The 17,509-nt window shown below is 48.6% G+C and overlaps 1 pseudogene; it reads right to left on the minus strand.

The window, feature by feature from the left end:
* Positions 1 to 16,957, minus strand: part of LOC147098715 (transient receptor potential cation channel subfamily V member 6-like) — a 32,451-nt pseudogene extending 15,494 nt beyond the window's left edge.
* Positions 16,958 to 17,509: the final 552 nt, after the last annotated feature.

Here is a 17,509-nt window from a genome sequence, read left to right on the forward strand (position 1 = left end):
GCTTGCATGTCATCGTGAAGCAGGCGGAGGATGGTGACAAACTTTTGAGGGCAGCCGAATTTGAGGAGGACACTCCATAATCCCTCACGGTTGACAGTGTCGAAAGCCTTTGTGAGATCAAAGAAGGCCATGTACAGCGGTTGGTGCTGTTCCCTGCATTTCTCTTGTAATTGACTTGCGGCGAAGATCATGTCCATTGTGCCCCTTAGTGGGCGGAATCCACATTGTGACTCTGGGAGGAGCTCTTCGGCCACTGGGAGAAGGCGATTGAGGAGGATTCTTGCGATGACTTTCCCTGTGGCAGACAGCAGGGAAACTCCTCTGTAATTACCACAATCGGACTTGTCACCTTTCTTGAAGATGGTCACAATTACGGCATCTCTGAGATCCCCTGGCATGCTCTCCTCCTTCCGGATAAGAGAAATGAGTTCATGAATTCGTGCCAGTAGTGCTTCTCCACCATGCTTTAGTGCCTCGGCGGGAATTCCATCTGCTCCTGAGGCATGTTGTTCTTCAGTAATCGGATGGCCTTTACAAACTCATGTCAGGCTGGGTTGTGCGGAGATGGTGGCGGGTAGCATGCTGTGGGATGGAGTTGAGGACACTCGCGTCGAAGACAGAGTCGCAGTTAAGGAGACCCAATGGATCAGACCCCTTCCCATTCACACCCACTGTACACAATCCCAATGGACCAGATCCCTTTCCATTCACTCCCACTGTACACAATCCCAATCGACTCAACCCCTTCACATTCAATCCCACTGTACAGAATCCCAATGGACCCAAACCTCTTCCCATTCACTCCTACTGTACACAATCCCAATGGACCCAAACCCTTGACATTCACTCCCACTGTGCACAATCCTAATGGACCCATAACCTTCCCATTCACTTCCAATGTACAAACTCCCAATGGACCCAAACCTCTTCCCATTCACTCCCACTGTACACAATCCCAATTGACCCAAACCCCTTCCCATTCACTTCCACTGTACACAATCCAAATGGACTCAAACCCTTCCCATTCACTCCCACTGCACACAATCCCAATGGATCAGGCCCCTTCCCATTCACTCCCACTGTACACAATCCCAATGGACCCAACCCCTTCACATTCAATCCCATTATACACAATCCCAATGAACCCAAACCCTTTCCCATTCACTCCCACTGTACACAATCCCAATGGACCAACTCAATCCTATTCACTCCCACTGTAGACAATCCCAATGAACCCAAACCCCTTCCCATTCACTCCCACTGTACACAAGTTCAATGGACCCAAGCCCTTCCCATTCACTCCCACTGTACACTATCCCAATGGAACCAAATCCCTTAGAAATATAGACATAGTAGCTAGGAGCAGGAGTAGGCCATTCGGCCCCTTGAGCCTGCTCCGCCATTCAATGCGATCATGGCTGATCATCCAAATTCAGTACCCAGTCCCTGCTTTCTCCCCATACCCCTTGATCCCTTTAGCCTTAAAAAATATATCCAACCCCTTCTTGAATATATTTTAATGAATTGGCCTCTACCGCCTTCTGTGGTAGAGAATTCCACAGGTTCACCACACTCTGGGTGAAGAAATTCCTCCTAATTTCTGTCCTAAATGGCCAACCCCTTATCCTTAGACTGTGACCCCAGGTTCTGGACTCCCCGACAATCGGGAACACCCTTCCTGCATCTAGTCTGTCCAGTCCTGTCAGAATTTTATAAGTTTCAATGAGATCCCCTCTCATTCTTCTAAACTCCAGCAAGTACAAGCCCAATCGACCCAATCTCTCCTCATATGTCATTCCTGCCATCCCAGGTATCAGCCTGGTGAATCTTCGCTGAACTCCTTCCATGGCAAGAACATCCTTCCTCAGATAAGGCAACCAGAACTGCACACAATACTCAAGATGTGGTCTCACCAAGGCCCTGTACAACTGCAGCAAGTCATCCTTGTTCCTGTACTCAAACCCTTTCGCTATGAAGGCCAACAAACCATTTGCCTTCTTATCCGCCTGCTGCATTTGCATGCTTACCTTCAGCGACTGGTGCACAAGGACACCCAGGTCTCGTTGCACTTCCCCTTCTCCCAATCTATTGCCATTCAGATAATAATCTGCCTTCCTGTTTTTGCCACCAAATCTCACATTTATCCACATTATATTGCATCTGCCATGCTTCTGCACAATCACCCAACCTGTCCAAATCATCCTGGAGTTTCTCAGCATCCTCCTCACAGCACACACGCCCACCCAGCTTTGTGTCATCTGCAAATTTGGAGATATTACATCTAGTTCCCTTGTCTAGATCATTAATATATATTGTGAATAGCTGGGGTCCAAGGACGGATCCCTGCAATACCCCACTAGTCACTGCCTGCCACTCAGAAAAAGACCCGTTTATTCCAGCTCTTTGCTTTCTGTCTGCCAACCAGTTCTCTATCCAAGTCAATACCTTGCCCCCAATCCCATGTGCCTTAACTTTACACGCTAATCTCTTATGCGGGACCTTATCGAAAGCCTTCTGAAAGTCCAAATACACCACATCTACTGGTTCTCCCTTATCTATTTTACCAGTTACATCCTCAAAAAATTTCAGTAGATTAGTCAAGCACGATTTACCTTTTGTAAATCCATGTTGACTTTGTCCGATCCTTTCACTGTTTTTCAAGTGCTCTGCTATTACTACATCTTTTATAATGGACTGTAGCATTTTCCCCACTACCGATGTCAGGCTTACCGGTCTGTAATTCCCCGTTTTCTCTCTACCACCTTTTCTGAATAGTGGGGTAACATTAGCTACCCTCCAATCCATGGGTACTGTTCCAGATTCCATCGAATGTTGGAAGATGATCAGCAATGCATCTACTATTTCTATGGCCACTTCCTTAAGTACCCTAGGATGTAGATTATCAGGCCCTGGGGATTTATCGGCCTTCAGTCCCATCAATTTCCCTAACACCATTTCCCTACAAATACTGATTTCTTTCAGTTCCTCCCTTTCATCAGACCCTATGTTCCCTGACATCCCTGGGAGGTTATTTGTGTGCTCCTTTGTGAAGACAGAACCAAAATATGTATTTAATTGGTCTGCCATTTCTTTGTTCCCCATTATAAATTCCCCTGATTCTGACTGCATTCACTCCCACTGTACACAATTCTGATGGACCCAAAGCCCTTCCCATTCACACCCACTGTACACAAACCCCCACTGTACACAAACCCATTGGAGACAAACCCCTTCCCAGTCTCTCCCATGGAACACAAACCCAATGGACTCAGTAATTTTCATGGATTTGGAGATATGAGAGGAGGACAGAACGAGAGCAGATCAAGACGTGGGTCAGCTGTTCAGACTTACCTCATTTATTTTGCTGGAGACCACCAGTTCGAGGACAGAATAATCTTCTCCCCAGGAATCGATCTCCGACAGATTGTACAAGGAGGTGGAGATGGGTCCGAAGGCCCATTGTACCAGTCGTCACTTGTTCATCAGGTGCTGGAACATCTAGGACCCAATCACCCTCAATTAACTCGGTTAGCAGAACCCTCACATCACCCTGACCCTTCACACATCACCCCGACCCTTCACACCCATACACTCAGACACACATACACTTATGTACGCTCACACATACAAACACTGAAACATACATACACACAAACCCATATTCACACTCACACTAACACATGTTCGCATAGATTCTCACTCTCACACTGATCTCTCAGTGCCCCCTCACCACAATGTTGCCTTCGACAGCAGCCAGTTTAATCGGAGTCAGTCCTTCCTTGTTTGGGATCATTTCAGCTGTGATCCCATTCTCTGCCTCGTCAAAGAACTGGATGAAATCGTAAACCTGACAAGCAATGGTTTTATTGGGTTGTAGCGTGAGGATATGAAGGACAGTGTTACCTGGACAGACAGAGAGAGAGAGAGGGTCAGCAAGTCAACATACACCAATTCTGATGAAAGGTCATTGACCTGAAATGCTAACTCTGTTTCTCTCTCCACAGACGCTGCCTGGCATGCTGAGTATTTCCAGCATTTTCTGTACAACAACACTCCCTTATCCCGTAATACTCCCACTGTACACAATCCCAATGGACCCAAACCCCTTCCCATTCACTCCCACTATACACAATCCCAATGGGCCCAAACCCTTCCCATTCACTCCCACCGTACACAATCCCAATGACCCCTAACCCTTCCCATTCACTCCCACTGTACACAATTGCAATAGACCCAACCACATCACATTCACTCCCACTATACACAATCCCAATGGGCCCAAACCCTTCCCATTCACTCCCACCGTACACAATCCCAATGACCCCTAACCCTTCCCATTCACTCCCACTGTACACAATTGCAATAGGCCCAACCACATCACATTCACTCCCACTGTACACAATCCCAATGGATCCAACCACATCCCATTCATTCCCACTGTACACAATCCCAATGGATCCAACCACATCCCATTCATTCCCACTGTACACAATCCCAATAGACCCAACCCCTTCCATTCACTCCCACTGTACACAATCCCAATGGATCCAACCCCTTCCATTCACTCCCACAGTACACAATCCCAATGGACCCAGCCGCATCCCATTCATTCCCACTGTACACAACCCCAATGGGCCAAACCGCATCCCATTTATTCCCATTGTACACAATCCCAATGGACCGAACCCCTTCCCATTCATTCTCAGTCTGCAGACCTGTAATCACCAGCCCACTTTCTGACACTTACCCAGGGTGTCCAGTGCCTTGATATCAGCCCCACTCTCAATAAGTAACTGGATAATCTCTTCATTCCCAATACAGGCAGCAAAAGACAAGATGTACTCCCCTAATAGGAAGAGGAGATTGGGTCAGTACCTGTTGCATGGCATCTTCTACCTCCTCCCTCTCTCCTTCACCCACTCCCACTATTCCCCCTCTCCCACTCCTCCCCCTCTCCCTGTCCTCCCCCTCTCCCCCTCCTCCCACTCCTCCTCCTCTCCCCCTCCTCCCACTCCTCCCATCTCCCACTCCTCCCCCTCACACTCCTCCCCCTCTCCCTGTCCTCCCGTCTCCCACTCCTCCCGTCTCCCACTCCTCCCGCCTCCCACTCCTCCCGTCTCCCACTCCTCCCCTCTTCCACTCCTCCCCTCTCCCACTCCTCCCCCACTCCCTGTCCTCCCCCTCTCCCCCTTTCCCACTCCTCCCGTCTCCCACTCCGCCCCTCTCCCACTCCTCCCCTCTCCCACTCCTCCCCTCTCCCACTCCTCCCCCACTCCCTGTCCTCCCCCTCTCCCACTCCTCCCCTCTCCCACTCCTCCCCCTCTCCCTGTCCTCCCCCTCTCCTTCCCCTCTCCCTCCCCCTCCGCACTCACCAAAGTACAGCAGCTTGTCCCGCCTCCTCCTGAAGTAGGTTCCCGTTGCTCGAGGTGCAATCACCTCTGCCCCCCGCGAGATCATCTCCCTCACCAGCTTCACATCCTGATTCACCACTGCAATATGGAGGGGAGTCTCACCTGTGGAATACAAGGCACGATTCGTGGCCAACTCACCACTCCACCTCATCCAACTGAAGCCTACCACAATCCAATCACATCCAAACCACCCCACCCCAACACCTCCCAACCCAACTCCATCTCAACCCAACCCCATCACCCCCTAATTAGTGGGATTGATTGATTTAATTTAAATTCAATTAATTAAAGGGTAAGTCATGGCAGGACAGCCCAGCCACATGGTATGCTCCTCCTGCGATATGTGGGAACTCAGGGACACTTCCTGTGTCCCTGACAACTACATGTGCAGGAAGTGCATCCAGCTGCAGCTACTGACAGACCGCATTGTGGCGCTGGAGCTGCGATTGGATGCATATTGGAGCATTCGTGATGCTCGGGACATCGTGAATAGCACGTTTAGAGAGTTGGACACACCGCAGGTAGAGGTTGGACAGGAAGAAAGGGAATGGGTGACCAACAGGCAGAGTACTAGGCGCAGGCAGGTAGTGCAGGGGTCCCCTGTGGACATCCCCCTCTCAAACAAATACACCACTTTGAGTGCTGTTGGGGGAGATGGCTTATCAGAGGAAAGCAGCAGCAGCCAACTTCCTGGCACCAGAGGTGGCTTTGCTGCACAGCACGGGACGAAAAAGAGGGGTAGAGCTATAGTAATAGGGGATTCTATTGTAAGGGGAATAGATAGGCGTTTCTGCAGCTGCAAACGAGACTCCAGGATGGTGTGTTGCCTCCCTGGTGCAAGGGTCAAGGATGTCTCAGAGCGGCTGCAGAACATCTTGGAAGGGGAGGGTGAACAGCTAGTTGTTGTGGTGCATATAGGCACCAACAATATAGGTAAAAAGCAGGATGAGGTCCTAAAAGTGGAATATAGGGAGTTAGGAGGTAAATAAAAAAATAGGACCTCAAAGGTAGTAATCTCAGGATTGCTACCAGTGCCATGTGCTAGTCAGAGTAGAAATAGAAGGATATTTCAGATGAATACGTGGCTCGAGGAATGGTGCAACGGGGAGGGATTCAAGTTCCTGGGACATTGGAACCGGTTCTGGGGGAGGTGGGACCAGTTCAAACCGGACAGTTTGCACCTGGGCAGGGCTGGAACCGATGTCCTAGGGGGAGTGTTTGCAAGTGCTCTGGGGGAGGGTTTAAACTAAAATGGCAGGGGGTTGGGAACCTGAGCAGGGAGACAGAGAAAAGGGAAACAAGGATAAAAGCAAAAGATAGGAAGGAGATAAACAAAAGTGGCAGTCAGAGAAATCAACAGTTTAAATCAAACGTGGCCACAGTAAATAATAATTCTAATAGGTCTAAGAGCGTTAAAAAAACAAGCCTGAAGGCTTTGTGTCTTAATGCGAGGAGCATTCGTAATAAGGTGGATGAATTGGCTGCGCAAATAGAGGTAAACGAATATGATTTGGTTGGGATTATGGAAACGTGGCTCAAGGATGGCCAAGGCTGGGACCTCAACATCCAGGGGTATTCAATATTCAGGAAAGGGAGGTGGGGTAGCATTGCTGGTTAAAGAAGGGATTAACACAATTGTAAGGAAGGATATTAGCTCTGATGATGTGGAATCTGTATGGGTAGAATTGAGAACTACTAAGGGGCAGAAAACATTCGTGGGAGTGGTATATAGACCTCCAAACAGGAAGGCGGAGGTTGGGGATGGCATTAAAAGGGAAATTAAAGAAGCGTGCAATAAGGGCACAGGAGTCATCATGGGTGACTTTAATCTACATATAGATTGGGCTAACCAAATTAGTAACAATACTGTGGAGGAGGAATTCCTGAAGTGTTTACGGAATGGTTTCCTGGACCAATATGTCGAGGAACGAACCAGAGATCAGGCCATCTTAGACTGAGTATTATGTAATGAGAAAGGAGAGAGGATTGGGAAAACTTTAAAAGACAGCAAAAAATAACAAAAAGATTGATTAAGAAAGGGAAGATAGATTATGAAAGTAAATTAGCAAAAAATATAAAAACAGATAGTAAGAGTTATTATAGTTATATAAAAAGAAAAAGGGTGGCTAAAGTAAATGTTGGTCCCTTAGAGGATGAGACCGGGAAATTAATGGTGGGAAATATGGAGATGGCAAAAACACTGAATGAATATTTTATATCAGTCTTTACAGTAGAAGACACTAAGAATATCCCAACACTGGACAAACAGGGGGCTAAAGGGGAGGGAGGAGCTAAACACGATCAAAATCACTAAGGAAGTGGTACTCGGTAAAATACTGGGACTCAAGGCGGATAAATCACCTGGACCTGATGGCTTACATCCTAGGGTCTTGAGGGAAGTGGTGATAGGGATTGTGGATGCATTGGTAATAATTTTCCAAAACTCCCTGGACTCGGCAAAGGTCCCGGCAGACTGGAAAACTGCTAATGTAACACCCTTATTTAAAAAGGGCAGTAGACAGAAGGCTGGAAACTATAGACCGGTTAGCCTAACATCTGTGGTAGGTAAAATTTTGGAGTCCATTATTAAGGAGACAGTAACAGGACATTTGGATAATCATAATTTAATAGGATAAAGTCAGCATGGTTTTATGAAGGGGAAGTCATGTTTGTCAAATTTGCTGGAGTTCTTTGAGGAAGTAACATATAGGGTGGATAAAGGGGAACCAGTGGACGTAGTGTATTTAGACTTCCAAAAGGCATTTGACAAGGTGCCACACAAAAGATTATTGCTTAAGATAAAAAATCACGGGATTGGGGGTAATATTCTGGCATGGATAGAGGATTGGCTATCTAACAGAAGGCAGAGAGTTGGGATAAATGGTTCATTCTCAGACTGGCAATCAGTAACTAGTGGTGTTCCGCAGGGGTCAGTGCTGGGTCCCCAGCTCTTTACAATTTATATTAATGATTTGGAGGAGGGGACCGAGTGTAACATATCAAAGTTTGCAGATGATACTAAGATGGGAGGGAAAGTAGTGAGTGGGGAGGACATAAAAAACCTGCAAGGGGACATAGACAGGCTAAGTAAGTGGGCAGAGATTTGGCAGATGGAATACAATACTGGAAAGTATGAGGTTATGCACTTTGGCAGGAAAAATCGTAGAGCAAGTTATTATCTTAATGGCAAGAAACTGGAAAGTACTGAAGCACAAAGGGATCTGGGGGTCCTGGTGCACGAAACTCAAAAGGTTAGTATGCAGGTGCAGCAAGTGATTAAGAAGGCCAATGGAATGTTGGCTTTCATTGCTAGGGGGATAGAATATAAAAATAGGGAGGTATTGCTTCAGTTGTACAAGGTCTTGGTGAGACCGCACCTGGAATACTGCGTACAGTTTTGGTGTCCATACTTAAGAAAGGACATACTTGCTCTCGAGTCAGTACAAAGAAGGTTCACTCGGTTAATCCCGGGGATGAGGGGATGGACATATGAGGAGAGGTTGAGTAGATTGGGACTCTACTCATTGGAGTTCAGAAGAATGAGAGGCGATCTTATTGAAACATATAAGATTGTGAAGGGGTTGGATCGGGTGGATGCGGGGAAGATGTTCCCGATGATGGGTGAAACTAGAACTAGGGGGCATAGTCTTAGAATAAGGGGCTGCTCTTTCAAAACTGGGATGAGGAGGAACTACTTCACTCAGAGGGTGGTAGGTCCATGGAATATGCTGCCCCAAAAAGCTGTAGAAGCTACATCATTACATAAATTTAAAACAGAAATAGACAGTTTCCTAGCAGTAAAGGGAATTAAGGGTTACAGGGAGCGGGCAGGAATTTGGACATGAGTCTAGGTACGGATCGGTCATGGCCCTGTGGGTAGCGGAGCGGGCCCAGGGGCCGTGTAGCCTGATCCTGCTCCTATTTCGTGTGTCTAATTCTGTTAGATTCAGGAGATGGTTCTGTGATAGTGGATTGGCAGTTAGGATCAGATCAGCCATGATCTTATTGAATGGTGGAGCAGGCTCGAGGGGCCGATTGGCCTACTCCTGCTTCTATTTCTTATGTTCTTATGTTCTTATGATTAATTAGCAATCTTGTTGTACGAGGCTCCTTGGGTCGGAGCGATCATAATATGATCGAATTCTTCATTAAGATGGAGAATGAAGTAGTTGACTCAGAGACTAGGGTCCTAAATTTAAATAAAGGAAACTACGATGGTCTGAGGAGCGAGTTGGGTAGGATTGATTGGGGAATGTCAGTCAAAGGGTTGACGGTGGATAGGCAATGGCAAACATTCAAAGACCGCATGGATGAACGACCGAATTTGTTCATCCCAGTTTGGCATAAAAATAAAACAAAAAAGGTGACTCAACTGTGGCTAACAAGGGAAATTAGGGATAGCATAAGATCCAAGGAGAGGACATATAAATTGGCCAGAAAAAGCAATAATCCTGAGGATTGGGAGCAGTTTAGGATTCAACAAAGGAGGACAAAGGGATTAATTATGAAGGCGAAAATAGAATATGAGAGTAAGCTTGCAGGGAACATAAAAACTGACTGTAAAAGCTTTTATAGATATGTGAAGAGAAAAAGATTGGTGAAGTCAAGCGTAGGTCCCTTGCAGTCAGAATCAGGGGAATTTATAATGGGGAACAAAGAAATGGCTGACCAACTAAATACATATTTTGGTTCTGTCTTCACAAAGGAGGACACAAATAACGTCCCAGAGATGCCGGGGAACATAGGGTCTGATGAAAGGGTGGAACTGAAAGAAATCAGTATTTGTAGGGAAATGGTGTTAGGAAAATTGATGGGACTGAAGGCTGATAAATCCCCAGGGCCTGATAATCTACATCCTAGGGTACTTAAGGAAGTGGCCCTAAAAATAGTAGATGCATTGCTGGTCATCTTCCAGAACTCAATAGACTCTGGAACAGTACCCATGGATTGGAGGGTAGCTAATGTTACCCCACTATTCAAAAAAGGTGGTAGAGAAAAAGCGGTGAATTATGGACCGGTAAGCCCGACATTGGTAGTGGGGAAAATGCTAGGGTTCATTATAAAAGATGTAATAGCAGAGCACTTGGAAAGCAGTGACAGGATCAGACAAATTCAACAATGATTTACAAAAGGTAAATCGTGCTTGACTAATCTACTGGAATTTTTTGAGGATGTAACTGGTAAAATAGATAAGGGAGAACCAGTGGATGTGCTGTATTTGGACTTTCAGAAGGCTTTCAATAAGGTCCCACATAAGAGATTAGCGTGCAAAATTAAGGCACATGGGATTGGGGGCAAGGTATTGACTTGGATAGAGAACTGGTTGGCGGATAGAAAGCAAAGAATTGGAATAAACGGATCGTTTTCTGAGTGGCAGGCAGTGACTAGTGGGGTACCGCAAGGATCGGTCCTAGGACCCCAGCTGTTCACAATATATATTAATGATCTGGACGAGGGAATTGGATGTAATATCTCCAAATTTGCAGACGACACAAAGCTGGGTGGGAGGGTATGCTGTGAGGAGGATGTCGTGAAACTCCAGTACGATTTGGACAGGTTGGGTGATTGGGCAGAAACATGGCAAATGCACTATAATGTGGATAAATGTGAGGTTATCCACTTTGGTGGCAAAAACAGGAAGGCAGACTATTATTTGAACGGCAATAGATTGGGAGAAGGGGAAGTGCAAAGAGACCTGGGTGTTCTGGTGCACCAGTCGCTGAAGGTAAGCATGCAGGTGCAGCAGGCGGTTAAGAAGGCAAATGGTATGTTGGCCTTCGTAGCGAGAGGGTTCGAGCACAGGAACAAGGATGTCTTGCTACAGTTGTACAGGGCCTTGGTGAGACCGCACCGTGAGTATTGTGTGCAGTTTTGTTGGCCTTATCTGAGGAAGGACGTTCTTGCCATGGAAGGAGTGCAGCGAAGATTCACCAGGCTGATACCTGGGATGGCAGGAATGACGTATGAGAAGAGATTGTGTCGATTGGGCTTATACTCACTGGAGTTTAGAAGATTGAGAGGGGATCTCATCGAAACCTGTAAAATTCTGTCAGGCCTGGACAGACTAGATGCAGGAAGGATGTTTCCGATGACCGGGGAGTCCAGAACCAGGGGTCATATTCTAAGGATGAGGGGTAAGCCATTTAGGACTGAAATGAGGAGGAATTTCATCACCCAGAGAGTGCTGAATCTGTGGAATTCTCTGCCACAGAGGCGGTGGAGGCAAGTTCATTAAATATATTCAAGAAGGATTTGGATATATTTCTTAAGTCTAAAGGGGTCAAGGGATATGGGGAGAAGGCAGGGACCGGGTACTGAATTTGGATGATCAGCCGTGATCTCATTGAATGGCGGAGCAGGCTCGAGGGGCCGAATGGCCTACTCCTGCTACTTTCTTCTATGTTTCTATGTATCACCCCAGAACCCATCACCCCCGACACCATCACCCCCGACCCCATCACCCCCCAACCCCATCTCAACCCCAGCCCAGAACCTCCCAGCCTACTGTCGGAGGGGCAGTACTGAGGGAGCGCCGCACTGTTGGAGGGGCAGTACTGAGGGATCGCTGCACTGTCAGAGGGGCAGTACTGAGGGATCGCTGCACTGTCGGAGGGGCAGTACTGAGGGAGTGCCGCACTGTCAGAGGGGCAGTACTGAGGGAGCGCCGCACTTTTGGAGGGGCAGTACTGAGGGAGCACCGCACTGTCGGAGGGTCAGTACTGAGGGAGCGCTGCACTGTTGGAGGGTCAGTACCGAGGGAGCCCTGCACTGTCAGAGGGGCTGTACTGATGGAACACTGCACCATCAGAGGGGCAGTACTGAGGGCGCGCTGAACTGTTGGAGTGGCAGTACTGAGGGAGCGCCGCACTGTCAGAGGAGTAGTACTGAGGGCGTGCTGCACTGTCGGAGGGGCAGTACTGAGGGAGTGCTGCACTGTCGGAGAGGTAGTACTGAGGGAGTGCTGCACTGTCGGAGAGGCAGTACTGAGGGAGTGCTGCACTGTCGGAGGGGCAGTACTTAGGGAACGATGCACTGTCGGAGGAGTAGTACGGAGGGCGTGCTGCACAGTCGGAGGGCAGTACTGAGGGAGCGCTGCACTGTCGGAGGGGCAGTACTGAGGGAGCGCTGCAATGTCAGAGGGGCAGTACTGAGGGAGCGCTTCACTGTCGGAGGGTCAGTACTGAGGGAGCGCTGCACTGTCGGAGGGTCAGTACTGAGGGAGCGCTGCACTGTCGAAGGGTCAGTACTGATGGAGCGCTGCACTGTCGAAGGGTCAGTACTGTGGGAGCGCTGCACTGTCGGAGGGGCAGTACTGAGGGAGCGCCGCACTGTCGGAGGGTCAGTACTGAGGGAGCGCTGCACTTTCGGAGCCTCAGTACTGAGGGAACGCTGCATTTTCGCAGGGGCAGTACTGAGGGAGCGCTGCACTGTCGGAGGGGCAGTACTGAGGGAGTGCTGCACTGTCAGAGGGACAGTACTGAGGGAGCGCTGCACTGTCAGAGGGGCAGTACTGAGGGAGCGCTGACTTTTGGAGCAGCAGTACTGAGGGAGCGCTGCATTGTCGGAGGGCCAGTACTGAGGGAGCCCTGCACTGTCAAAAGGGCAGTACTGAGGGAGCCCTGCACTGTCTGAAGGGCAGTACTGAGGGAGCACTGCACTGTCGGAGGGGCAATACTGAGGGAGCGCTGCACTGTCGGAGGGTCAGTACTGTGGGAGCCCTGCACTGTCAAAAGGGCAGTACTGAGGGAGCCCTGCACTGTCTGAAGGGCAGTACTGAGGGAGCACTGCACTGTCGGACGGGCAATACTGAGGGAGCGCTGCATTGTTGGAGGGGCAGTACTGAGGGAGTGCTGCACTGTCGGAGGGTCAGTACTAAGGGAGCGCTGCACTGTCAGAGGGGCTGTACTGATGGAGCACTGCACTGTCGGAGGGGCTGTACTGAAGGAGTGCTGCACTGTCGGAGAGGCAGTACTGAGGGAGTGCTGCACTGTCGGAGAGGCAGTACTGAGGGAGTGCTGCACTGTCGGAGAGGCAGTACTGAGGCAGTGCTGCACTGTCGGAGAGGCAGTACTGAGAGAGTGCTGCACTGTCGGAGGGGCAGTACTGAGGGAGTGCTGCACTGTCGGAGAGGCAGTGCTGAGGCAGCGCTGCACTGTTGGAGGTGCCGTCTTTCAGATGAGATGTTAAACCGAGGCCCCCTCTGCTCTCTCAGGTGGACATAAGAGATCCCATGGCACAATTCAGAAGAAGAGCAGGGGACTTTTCCCCCATGTTCTGGGGTCAATATTTATCCCTCTCTCAACATCACTAAAGCAGATGATCTGGTCATTATCACATTGCTGTTTGTGGGAGCTTGCTGTACACAAATTGGCTGCTGCATTTCCTACATTACAACAGTGACTACACTTCAAAAAGTACTTCATTGGCTGTAAAGCGCTTTGGGACGTCCGGTGGTCATGAAAGGCGCTATAGAAATGCAAGTCTTTTCTTTTTTCTTTCTTTTTCTGTCTTTCATTCCATCCACAGCCCCACAAGATGGGGAGGCACAGCAAGCGGTTGTGGGGAGCGAACAGGTCTTGTAAGATCAGGGTCCTTTCATGAGCAGCATCCCCGATGAACACATGCCGATGGATTTGATTGAGAGACACCAGCCCACCTTCGTACAGCTCGGAGATGGCCGGTTCATTCATGAGCTCCGGGGCTGCATCCAGCAGGACCAAGGCAGCCTCATAGTTGTCGTAGAGAGTGGCGATATGAAGTGCTGTCTCTCCCAGTGCGCCTGTGGTGTGGGGCGGGGAGGGGAGGAGGGGAGAGCGAGAGGTTAGTGTCACAGAACACAGTCAACAGAGCACACAGACCCAGTCAAGGGACATTCAGCATTCAGTACACAGACCCGATATCCATTTCTACTTAACATTCACGGGCCCAGAAATTCATCTCAGGCAGTGAAACAAAACGGGCCATATCGGATCAGCTGACTGTATGGTATTTTAACAGACTTCTCAACCTGTCCAGCCACCTTCAAAGATTTGTGCAAGAGTATCCCAGGTCTCTCTGTTCCTGCACCCCTTTTAAAATTGTACCATTTAGTTCATATCGCATCGTCTCATTCTTCCTTCCGGCAAAGCCTCAATTTTTAAATTCTCATCCTTGTTTTCAAATCGCTCCATGGCCTTGCCCCTCCCTATCTCTGTAATCTCCTCCAGTTCCAAAGCATAGAAACATAGAAGACAGGAGCAGGAGTAGGCCATTCGGCCCCTCGAGCTTGCTTCGCCATTCAATAAGATCATGGCTGATCATCCAAACTCAGGACCCTGTCCCTACTTTCTCCCCATATCCCTTGATCCCTTTAGCCTTAAGAAATATATCTAACTCCTTCTTGAATATATTTAATGAATTGGCCTCAACTGCCTTCTGTGGTAGGGAATTCCACAGGTTCACCACTCTCTGGGTGAAGAAATTCCTCCTCATCTCTGTCCTAAATGGCTTACCCCTTATCCTTAGACTGTGACCCCTGGTTCTGGACTCCCCCGCCATCGGGAACATCCTTCCTGCATCTAGTCTGTCTAGTCCTGTTAGAATTTTATAAGTTTCAATGAGATCCCCTCTCATTCTTCTAAACTCCAGTGAGTATAAGCCCAATCAACCCAATCTCTCCTCATACGTCATTCCTGCCATCCCAGGTATCAGTCTGGTGAATCTTCGCTGCACTCCCTCCATGGCAAGAACATCCTTCCTCTGATAAGGCGACCAAAACTGCACACAATACTCAAGATGCGGTCTCACCAAGGCCCTGTACAACTGCAGCAAGACATCCTTGCTCCTGTACTCGAACCCTCTCGCTACGAAGGCCATCATACCATTTGCTTTCTTAACCGTCTGCTGCACCTGCATGCTTACCTTCAGCGACTGGTGCACAAGGACACCCAGGTCTCGTTGCACTTCCCCTTTTCCCAATTTATTGCCGTTCAGATAATAATCTGTCTTCCTGTTTTTGCCACCAAAGTGGATAACCTCGCATTTATCCACATTACACTGCATCTGCCATGCATCTGCCCAATCACCCAACCGGTCCAAATCAGACTGGAGTTTCTCTGCATCCTCCTCACAGCACACATGCCCACCCAGCTTGGTGTCGTCTGCAAACTTGGAGATATTACATCTAGTTCCCTTGTCTAGATCATTAATATATATTGTGAATAGCTAGGGTCCAAGGACCGATCCTGCGGTACCCCACTAGTCACTACCTGCCACTCGGAAAAAGAGCCATTTATTCCAACTCTTTGCTTTCTGTCTGCCAACCAGTTCTCTATCCAAGTCAATACCTTACCCCCAATCCCATGTGCTTTGCCCCCAATCCCATGTGCATGCTAATCTCTTATGCGGGACTTTGTCGAAAGCCTTCTGAAAGTCCAAAAACAGCACATCCACTGGTTCTCCTTTATCTATTCTACCAGTTACATCCTCAATGAACCCTCTGAGATCTCTGCACTCCTCCAATGCTGGCCATTTGAGCATTCCTGGTATTAATCCCTCTACCATTGGTGGCCGTGCCTTCAGCTGCCGAGGCCCGAAGCTGTGGAATTCAATCCCTAAACCTGTCCGACTCACTACCTCTTTCTCCTCCTTTAAGATGCTGCTTAAAACCGACCTCTTTGATCAAGCTTTTGGTCAGCTGCCCGGATATCTCCTTATGCGGCTCGGTGACAAATGCTGTTTTATAACACTCCTGTGGAGCACCTTGGGATGTTTTCCTATGTTAAAGCACTGTACAAATACAAATTGTTGTGGAGTGCAACAGGACTGAAGATCAGGTCAAGCCAATACTGCCCGGTTTGCACCATCGCCCGAGGCATATTTCTAGGCCACACACTCCGCGATCTCCAGTTCTATTTAATGTACCCACACTTGCTGTTTGTGGTCTACATTAATGATTTGGATGTGAATGTAAAAGGTATGATCAGTAAGTTCGCAGATGACATGAAAATTGGTGGGGTGGTAAATAGCGAGGAGGGTAGCCTCAGTCTGCAGGAGAATATAGATGGGTTGGTCAGATGGGCGGAACAGTGGCAAATGGAATTTAACCCTGAAAAGTGTGAGGTGATGCATTTTGGAGGGACTAACAAGGCAAGGGAATACACAATGAATGGTAGGACCCTAGGAAAGACAGAGGATCAGAGGGACCTTGGTGTGCATGTACATAGATCCCTGAAGGCAGCAGAACAGGTGGATAAGGTGGTTAAAAAGGCATATGGGATACTTGCCTTCATTAGCCGAGGCATAGAATATAAGAGCAGGGAGGTTATGATGGAGCTGTACAAAACGCTGGTTAGGCCACAGCTGGAATACTGTGTGCAGTTCTGGTCGCCACACTATAGGAAGGATATGATCGCGTTGGAGAGGGTGCAGAGGAGATTCACCAGGATGTTACCTGGGCTGGAGTGCTTCAGCTATGAAGAAAGACTGGACAGGCTGGGGTTGTTTTCCTTGGAGCAGAGAAGGCTGAGGGGGGACCTGATTGAGGTGTACAAAATTATGAGGGGCATAGATAGGGTAGATAGAAAGGAACTTTTTCCCTTAGTAGAGGGGTCAATAACAAGGGGGCATAGATTCAAGGTAAGGGGCAGGAGGTTTAGAGGGGATTTGAGGAAGAACTTTTTCACCCAGAGGGTGGTTGGAATCTGGAACTCACTGCCTGAAAGGGTGGTAGAGGCAGGAACCCTCACAACATTCAAGAAGCATTTGGATGAGCACTTGAAATGCCATAGCATACAAGGCTACGGACCAAATGCTGGAAAATGGGATTAGAATAGACAGGGCTTGATGGCCGGCGTGGACGCGATGGGCTGAAGGGCCTCTTTCTGTGCTGTATAACTCTATGACTCAATTCAATTCAAATTGCATGACAAGATACATCTTATGTTGCCAAAGCACAGAAATACATGTATGATTGACCACATAAACACCGATCTGGACATACAGGCCCAGAAATTCAGTTGGCTGCGCCAGCCGTTAATGCCTTAGGAGGAGCAGATCTCGAGCGCTAGGCGCTTAGCGCCCGGGCGCAGCGCGATCTGCGCCTCGCCCCAACTTCAGTA

Source organism: Somniosus microcephalus, chromosome 28, assembly GCF_052327205.1.
Source record: "Somniosus microcephalus isolate GS21.2 chromosome 28, FLI_Smic_1.0, whole genome shotgun sequence".
Classification (NCBI taxonomy): domain Eukaryota; kingdom Metazoa; phylum Chordata; class Chondrichthyes; order Squaliformes; family Somniosidae; genus Somniosus; species Somniosus microcephalus.